This window comes from Uranotaenia lowii, chromosome 2 (genome assembly GCF_029784155.1).
Source record: "Uranotaenia lowii strain MFRU-FL chromosome 2, ASM2978415v1, whole genome shotgun sequence".
In the NCBI taxonomy this organism is placed as follows: domain Eukaryota; kingdom Metazoa; phylum Arthropoda; class Insecta; order Diptera; family Culicidae; genus Uranotaenia; species Uranotaenia lowii.
The window spans coordinates 168,175,010-168,184,372 of record NC_073692.1 but is presented as its reverse complement, the minus strand read 5'-3'; positions in this window follow the sequence as shown (position 1 = coordinate 168,184,372).

The window sequence follows — 9,363 nt, the reverse complement described above, 5'->3', positions numbered from 1 at the left end:
TGTGCCTGATTTATCAGGCGTTGCCTGATTTTTCGAGGCTCTGCCTGACAACCTGATAAGCCATTGATTTTCCCTGATTTTTGAAAATATGCCTGATTTTGCCTGATTTTTGCGAATGTCATGAAAAATGGGTAGTAAGGAACTGGAGTAGGTACCATAGCTGAAGTGAAAAAGTGAAAATGAGGCTGAATCAAAGCAATCGAAAGATTCCCGTTAATTTTTATTGAAAAAGAGAATTGAAGGGATTGCTTTGATGCAGCAGAATTATTCAACTAAGTAGGCTCACAACACATATTGGAGTGAAAATGTGGAGCGATGACCAAAAAAAAGGTAATCACTTTGAGCGAAATTTCCGTTACTTTTACGTTGCCTGATTTTCCCTGATTTTTATTTCGCAAGTTCCCTGATTTTTGAAAATAAATGTTGGCAACCCTGATTGTTAGATATATTCAAGGCGGGTAAAGCTAGGTGTGTTCTTATACCAATGCACGGAATCGTCCATCTTGTGACCCTTGTGACAGGCAATCGTAATCGTAGGCATGGTAGGCGAACAATTCGCTGTCAAAAAGCGCACCGTCTCCACCCCCCACCAATGAGAAACTTTTAGTACCCCTTGCCTACTTTTCCTCAGTATGCACCCACCCTACTGGAGGCACTCTGGATATATTTACTGATGATTGGGATTAGAAAGTGTGCGTGAAATCTGATGAGATGCATCAATTTCATTCTGTATTCCAACTTATCGGTGAACGGTTGCGGTTACTACAATGGCGTGGTTAGCGCTCCCAAAAGGGAATTTCTGTGCTTCGGATTGACAGTGAAACTTTGGCGAACCTTCGAAATTTTCATGCGTTACTGTGCGTTGTGTCTGGGTTGTTCCAGCTGAGGAGCTGCCCTCCCCGGTCGCTGGACGTTGAGCGGTGCAACACGATTGTTTAAGTCGTTCAGGTGCAGTGAGCCGTTTGGATTTCTCTCGCTGTGAGGCGGCGGAGGTAAGATTTGAGCATGCAACAGCGGTTGATGTACTCGTCGGAGGGGATCCATCGGAGAACAATGAGGGTAAGTGATTTAACAATTATGCGTAAACTTAAGATGAATTCTCGTTTACTCGATTCTGTTCAGGACACGCAGAGGACAGCTTGAATATGTGTGTGTGGGTAATCATACGTTTGATGCAGTACCGGTGCTGTTGATTGATTTTCGAGGCAGTGATGCTAGATGTTAGGTTTTTGTTCGTTTTCCAAAACGATTGTTCATCTGGAAAAAAAAATATTGGAACGCAATAGTGCCGATAAAAAGTTGGTAAAAAGGGAATATATCCTATACAGATCTCGGATTGAAAGTTGTGTGGCATAAACGTTTGGAAGAAAAAAAAAATCTTTTATTACTGATCGTTCTTTTAAAATCGAATTTATTTTGAGATCAGGGGAGCGTGATTCGTTCGCAGCAATTTGAGTGCGTGGTTTACTTTGCAGTTGGTGGGCGTCGACGTGTAATTAATTGTGCAAAAAAAATTTCAAGAAAATTCATAAATTGATCTGGTAAGTAAATCTTATCTGCTGATATCTTATCACACTGTAAATGAAACCTGATTGATATTAAAGTTTTTATATATGTACTAGCTGACCCGGTGTGCTTTGCTACACCTTTCCAAATAAAATGATATTATCAGAAATTATTAAAATTTTTATTGTTTTGTTGGCCCATTATAACATAATTCAAAATTAACCATATAAAATGAGAGCTGCAGCTGGAGTTTTTAATTGCAATACAATTGCAATACAAAGAACTAATTTTCTGAATTTTGATCTATAAATTTGTGCTAAAGTTCCGATAATCTTTTTTTTTAAGCTTCGCCCTGAAATATGAGGGTCTGAAATCAATCGTACGCAAAAAATCTAACTTATAAAAAATGGTTGTTTTTGGTTGATATGTTCTAAATTTATGCTAAAAAAGTGATAAGAGACCCCGCTATCCTTCCCATCACCCCCTGTTGAATGGAGGTCGTGGTGTTTAGTAATCATACCCATATTTTTCCTAACCAAGAATCCTCTTTTATCAAATAAAGTTCTATTGGCTGATAAGTTTTTGAGCTTTACAACGAAATTATATGGATCCCCCTCCTTCCTTTTACTCTCTACATTGTAAATCGTAAGGATCTATAACTATCGTGGAAATATATCTCGTATCCAAATACCTTTCTATGCCATATTTGTTTCGTTGCTTTGTTGTACAAAATTTCATTAGGCCCACCTCCCTTTACCTATGTACATACTCACTGGAAGGAGGAGGGTGTGTCAAATAATCATAGAATCACATCAGAATCATTTTCCATGTTAAGTTTTGCACATTTCTCGGATTTTGTAAAAAAAAAAGTTAAACTTAAGCTTTCCTCTTCTCTTCCTATGTTCTCAGTTCTATTCTTCTTCAGCAAGAAAGGAATTGTTTCACATAGAAATATTTCTCGTTTTGAAATACCATCCCATGCCAAATTTAGTTTTATTAGCGTAGTAAATTCTTGAGTTATGCATAAACTTGAAAACTTCCATGCCAAATTAGGTTCCATTTGATGTTGTAGTTCTCGAGTTATGCTGTGAAAATTGTATGAAACTCCCCTCTCTCCTTCCTTTCTCCCCGCTGGAAGAAGGAAGGGGTCTCAAACAATCATTAGAACATGTCACGTTCCCAAATACCCGCCCATGCCAAGTTTGGTTACATTTGCTTGATTAGTTTTTGTGTTATGTCAAAAATATAAAAGAGCCCCCCTCCCCCTTGATATCACCCTATTGGAAAGAGGGAGGGGTCTCAAATAAACTTAGAAATATTTTTCGTATCCAAATACCTTCCCATGGCAAATTTGGCTCCATTTGCTTTATTAGTTTTTGAATTATGTAAAAAAATATGAAATAAGCCCCCTCCTCCTTTCAAATGGAAAGAGGGAGGGGTCTCAAATAATCATTGAAATATTTTTTGTATCCCATGCCAAATTTGGTTCCAATATCTTTATTAGTGTTCGAGTTATATGAAAAATTGTAAGATAGCCCCCTCCCCCCTTCCTATTACCTCACTGAGAGGAGGGAGGGGTACCTAATAATCCTAGAAATATTCCTCGTTTCCAAATACCTTCCCATGCCAAATTTGATACCATTTACTTGATTGGTACTCGAGTTATGGAAAAAATTGTCTTTTGTTTGTTAGGCCCCTCCCTCCCTTCATGAAAGAGGGAGGGGTCTTAAACCATAATAGAAACCTTCTCCGGCCTCCAATACCCCCACCTGCCAAGTTTCACGCAAATCGGCTCAGTAGTTTTCGAGTCTATAGGGAACAGACAGACAGACAGACAGACAGAAATTCATTTTTATATATATAGATTGATATCAATGTTCTCAATAACATTTTAACCCAGCAATGAATTGAAAATCGCTCTGGAATATTTTTTCCAACAATGATTTTCATTTCGTTCAATTCTTGAATTATAAGTTTAAAAAAAAACTAGAAAACAACAAAGCTGCAGCATTTTATTTAATTTAAAAAAAGATGATAACATGTTGTATGAAAAGTAATCAAAGGACAACTTGCGAGAGGTCATGAATCGGATTCTGATTAAGCTATGAGATAAAATGGAGGATGATAACGTATTGAACAGAAAGCAATCAAAAGACAACTTGCGACAGGTCAAGTTCAGTTCGATTCATGCGAGAGGTCATGAATCGGATTATGATTGAGTTTTGAGATGAAATGCAAAGATGATAAAAAATTCAAAAGACACCAATCAAAAGACAACTTGCGACAGGTTAAGTTCAGTTCGATTCATGCGAGAGGTCATGAATCGGATTATGATAAAGTTATGAGATGAAATGGAAGATGATAACATTTTAAAAGAAAGCAATCAAAAGACAACTTGCGACAGGTCAAGTTCAGTTCGATTCATGCGAGAGGTCATGAATCGGATTATGATTGAGTTTTGAGATGAAATGCAAAGATGATAAAAAATTCAAAAGACACCAATCAAAAGACAACTTGCGACAGGTCAAGTTCAGTTCGATTCATGCGAGAGGTCATGAATCCGATTATGATAAAGTTATGAGATGAAATGGAAGATGATAACATTTTAAAAGAAAGCAATCAAAAGACAACTTGCGACAGGTCAAGTTCAGTTCCATTCATGCGAGAGGTCATGAATCGGATTATGATTGAGTTTTGAGATGAAATGGAAGATGATAACATTTTAAAAGCAAGCAATCAAAAGACAATTTGCGACAGGACAAGTTCAGTTCGATTCATGCGAAAGGTCAAAGATGATAACATGTTGAACAGAAAAAAACTTGCCAGAGGTCAAGTTCAATTCGGTTCATGTGAGAGAACATAAGTTGGACTATTATTGAGCTACGAAATAAAAAGCAAAAATTGTTACTGAATAGAATAGAACTAATGAAATGAACGAATGAAAAGAAAGAAAGCGAATGACAACGTGTGAGAGGTTAAGTAGGGATATTTCCGATTAAAGATGTGGTCTAGGCCCTGCAATTGATATAAAAATCGAGAAGAAAAGATTGAAAAGAGAAAAAAAAGAAGACACAAAACAGAAGACAATTGAACTGAAAAGAAGTAAAAATGAGAAGAGAAAGAACAAGGAAATATTTGAAAAGGAGAAGGTTTTTCATTAAAAGACATAAAAGATTATTAAAAGCCAAAAAAATATTGATAAATTTCATAATAGAAGAGGGAAAAGTAAGAAGATGAGACAAATAAAAAAAAATAAGATCTCTCTTTGACATTGTCAATTAAGGATAAATTAAATCGAAAATAGATGCAAAAAGAGAATAGCCAAATAAAACGGCAAGATAAAAATAAGAATAAAAATAATTAAGAGTTACGTTACGTGTAAAACTGAAGTAAAGAGAAAAGAGTAAATGAGAAGATAACGGTGAGAAATAAGGAGAAAACAAGAAGATGAACAGAAGAAAAAAGACAATATTATGAAGGGAAGATGATAAAACATGAAAAACTATGAGGAAATGAAAAAACTAAATTGGTTAAAAATTACGAAAAATGGGAAGTGTATTTATTTTATTATGATAACATTAAAACAAAACGAGGAGAGAAGATTGAAGGAAACAAAATAGCTGAAGATGAAAAAAAAAGACAGTAATATCTATTCTTTGCATCAAACAACAAATAAAGTTGAAATTAGATGTGGAATAATAGAGCGTAAATAAAAAAAATAAAATAAAAAAAGATGTGATTATAAATACCAGGTAAAAGTTTGAAACTAGGATAATAAGAGGAAGAGAAAATAAGAAGATGATAATTTGAGACTTGAAAAAATGCAAACAAGAAAAAAAATGCAATGAAATGAACAAAATATAAGAAGCCGAAGAGATGTTATGAGGAGAAGATAATAAATTACGAGAAACGATAAGGAGATGCAAAAATAAAATTTGGTTGGAAGTGATAAGAGAAAAGCTGAAAAAATAAGAACTTATAATATGCGCAAAGCTTAAGCTGATGCAATTATGAGAAGATTAATTTATAATATTATGGAAAAAAAAACATGAAATGAAGAGATGAGAGAAACACAGAACAATTAATAAAATTTAGAAATGAAAAAGTAATGATAAGAGCACAAAATGATTGAAAAATTTGTGAGGAGATGAAAAAGGCAGATGACGAAAAAAAATAGAAAAAAAAGAGAAAGGAAAAAGAACAGAGGAAGATGTAATACGAGATCATGAAGAGATAAGTGTAAAACTGGAGTGACGTGAATCGGATTATGATTAAGTTATGAGAGGGAATGCAAAGTTTGTAACTGTGGAATAGAAAGAAATAGAATGACAATATTGAGAGGTGATAGAGGTGATAGATCTGGTCTAGGGTTTTTTTAAGTGTTTTAAAAAATGAGAGGAAAAACTAAAAGATAAAATTAAAGAGAAGAAGGAAGTAAAAAAAAATAAACTTAAAGAGGAAAGATGGGAGAGATGACCAGAAGCTGGGAGATTAAAAAAAAAGACATTTTGATCGTGAAAATCAAATAAAAAGAATGATGAAAAAAAAAATTCAAATAGATAAGAAAAACTAAATATAAGATACGATGAAAAGATATGAAAAAGAAAAGGTATAAATGACGCAAACTGAGAAACGTATAATTAATGACTATAATTAGTTGAAAACAAAAGAACAGAAATTGGAAGAAGCAAAATAGCTGAACATGACAGGAAAAAGATTATAAGATCTATACTTGACTTCAAACGATAAATTTAATTCAAATTAGATGTGAAAAAGAGGAGTGGAAGTAAAAAAGAGAATTTGGAAAAAAAATATATAAAAAAAAGAAAAGCTAAAATTGGGGTAATAAAAGAAAGAGAAAATGAGAAGATGATCCTTTTAGATGAGAAAGTAAAAGAGAATAAGAAAAAATATATAAAAAATATAATGGAATGAGATAAATGAAGGATATATAGGCAGCAGAGAAAATAAGGAGAAAATGATAAAATATATGAAAAACGTTGAGGAAATGAGAAAATGATAATGGTTGGAAATGGGAAAAGAAAAGCTATCGGAGGAGAATATAAAAGTTGCGAAAGTGATACAAAGATGAGACTGTAGTGACCGGAAGTCCTTTTCTGGGGGGCACATTTCTTTTTTCATCGCACTAATTATATTTGACGCGTCTGTCCGTATCGAATATCTTTTCTTAACTGCCTTTTTTCACTCCTCCCAAAGCGCTTTGAAAAGTCACGCACACTGATCTAATTATACCAAAACACACACTCACGAACATTCACGTGCTATTTTGTTTGAATTGCCATTTGTATATAGCACTCACGAGTTCATCTGCACACTACCATTTAACTAGGCAGCCATCTGTTTGTGCTTACACTTTCAACATAATTCATTAATAATCTAAACATATTTATTATTCTATTCTACTACCCATTCCTGTTTGCTACAATCTTAACTTATGCTGTAATCAATTATTATAACCACTTCTATTCCCTACAGAGACAAAAATAAATGAGCAGCTTGAGAGATTAGAAAAGGAGAACATTTGAGAGATGAGGTGAGGTTAAAATTAAAATTGTGCGTAACGACGAGATAAAAGCTGAGCTGAGGAGAAGATTAAAAGATTCCCCAATGAAAAAAAATGAAAAAAAATGAATTTTAATAGATTATAATAAGAATTTAAGAAAATTAGGAGAAAACAGAAAAATTAAGAAGATAACATAACCGAGGAAGAAAAGATGACTGGATGAGATGAGAAAAAAAATAAAAATAAAATACAATAAGCAACATGTGCAATTTAGCGCTGCATATTGGTATTCAATTTACAGTTAGCAAAAGAACAAGTGCAAAAATTGGGAAATGAATATTTCAGAAGATACATATTTTAATGTGAATATTTCATTGCTAATGTTGATTGTCAGAAATGTTTAAAAAAATTCTCGCAAGTTTTAAAACTACGGGAATGTATATTTTTATAATATATTTTAAGCGAAAAAGTGCAACATTGAAAATTTAGTTAGAGTACAGGCGGAGGCGAACGTGGTGGTTATAGTCTAGGATTGTGAAATGAATAATAATAAGATAATAAATCAAAAGATTTTGTAGAAATATTCTAAATAAGAATATAACCAAAAGTTTGTTACTATGGCAATAATGAAAATATAGTTATTGCATTGCCCTCCGTGCATGTGGAGTCATCAATGATTGTTAGATATATTTACTGATGATTGGGATTAGAAAGTGTGCGTGAAATCAGATGAGATGCATCAATTTCATTCTGTATTCCAACTTATCGGTGAACGGTCGCGGTTACTACACACCTGAGATATGTATACAGGTTGGTTGGGACCGGCCTTACGATTGTATACCGATTGGCATAAAGTCATTTGGCATAAAGCCGTTTGGCTTAACGCCGTTTGGCATAAAAGTCGTTTGGCATAAAGCCGTTTGGCATAATGGTCGTTTGGCATAATGGTCGTTTGGCATAAAGGTCGTTTGGCATATTAGTCGTTTGGCAGATTAGACGTTTGGTATAATGGCCATTTAGCCTAACGGCCGTTTGGCATAAAATAATGCATTTACTTTGGGCATGTGGCATGCGGACCGAACAAGCGGACTGTCCCTAGCTTTGGATAAACCTAGAAACAATAGGCCTGAATAAAACTGGAAAGACGGGACTGTCCTAAAATTATGGATAAAAACTTCGAGGAAGCCTCCTCACGCTTCGCGTTCGAACTAAAATGATTTATATATGGTCCTAACGCTTCGCGTTGCGGAGCGGGCTAGGGGATTTTTCCCTAGCTTTGGGTATAACCAAGAAACACGGGGCCTTCCTAGGGCTTTGAATAAACTTTGGAAGACGGGGCCATCTTAAAATAATAGATCAAAATTTCGAGGAAGCCTCCTCACGCTTCGCATTCGAACTAAAATGATGTATGGTCCTTACGCTTCACGTTGCGGACCGGGCTAAAGGATTGTCCCTATAGCTTTGGGTAAACCTAGAAACACGGCTTTAAATATATACCTAGAAAGACGGTAAATTGAAAAAAAAAAACAAATGTATTTTAATTTTTAGCAACATTTTAGGTTACCATATGAGTTTTTATATTTTTATGCAGAGGTCGGCATTAAAACGCTATTCGCTAATAAGTCCGCCACATTTTTGTTAGTTTATTTATTTTTTAACTTAATTTTGGGAGAAATTACGGATAAGCAAACTACATCACCTTGTGGAGAATAACATTGATCAGCAATCTTTCTCGAAAAATTACACTTTGTGGAGTTTGTTTATCCGTTACTTCACCAGAAATCTCGTGAGAAAATAAATTTGTCAGCAAAAAAGTAGCGGACTAGTTAGCGATTTAACGCCAGACACTATAAAAAAGCATGTATCAACATTCTTCCTTGACTGACTGCTTTTGGTGGAGTCCAGGGGGGTGACATCCCTATCCTTTGTCATTGATTTTGACAACCATCAAAATTACGGGCCCACGATTTTGTGGGCCCATAACAAACCTGACATTTTGCTGTCAAGGAACCGGACTAGATGTCAAATCCTAGAGAATTATGAATGATTGCACACTAACACAACAATCATTCTGGTTCCTCATTGGTTGAAATTTTGACTTTTTCAACTCTGTACTGTGCTGAGAGGAAAACACCATAAACGTTTCTCCCGATGGATAGAAAAAAGAAAAAGTTTCTTGTTCGTAAGAAGAACTAGATTGTCACCCCCCTGGTGGAGTCTGTTTACAAACGAAAATTACGGCGTGTTCGTAAATTGATTTTTTCTATCGAAGTGATTTTTTTTTATCGATGCTGGCGTTCGTAAATTACAAACAAACGTATGCAAAAGCATTG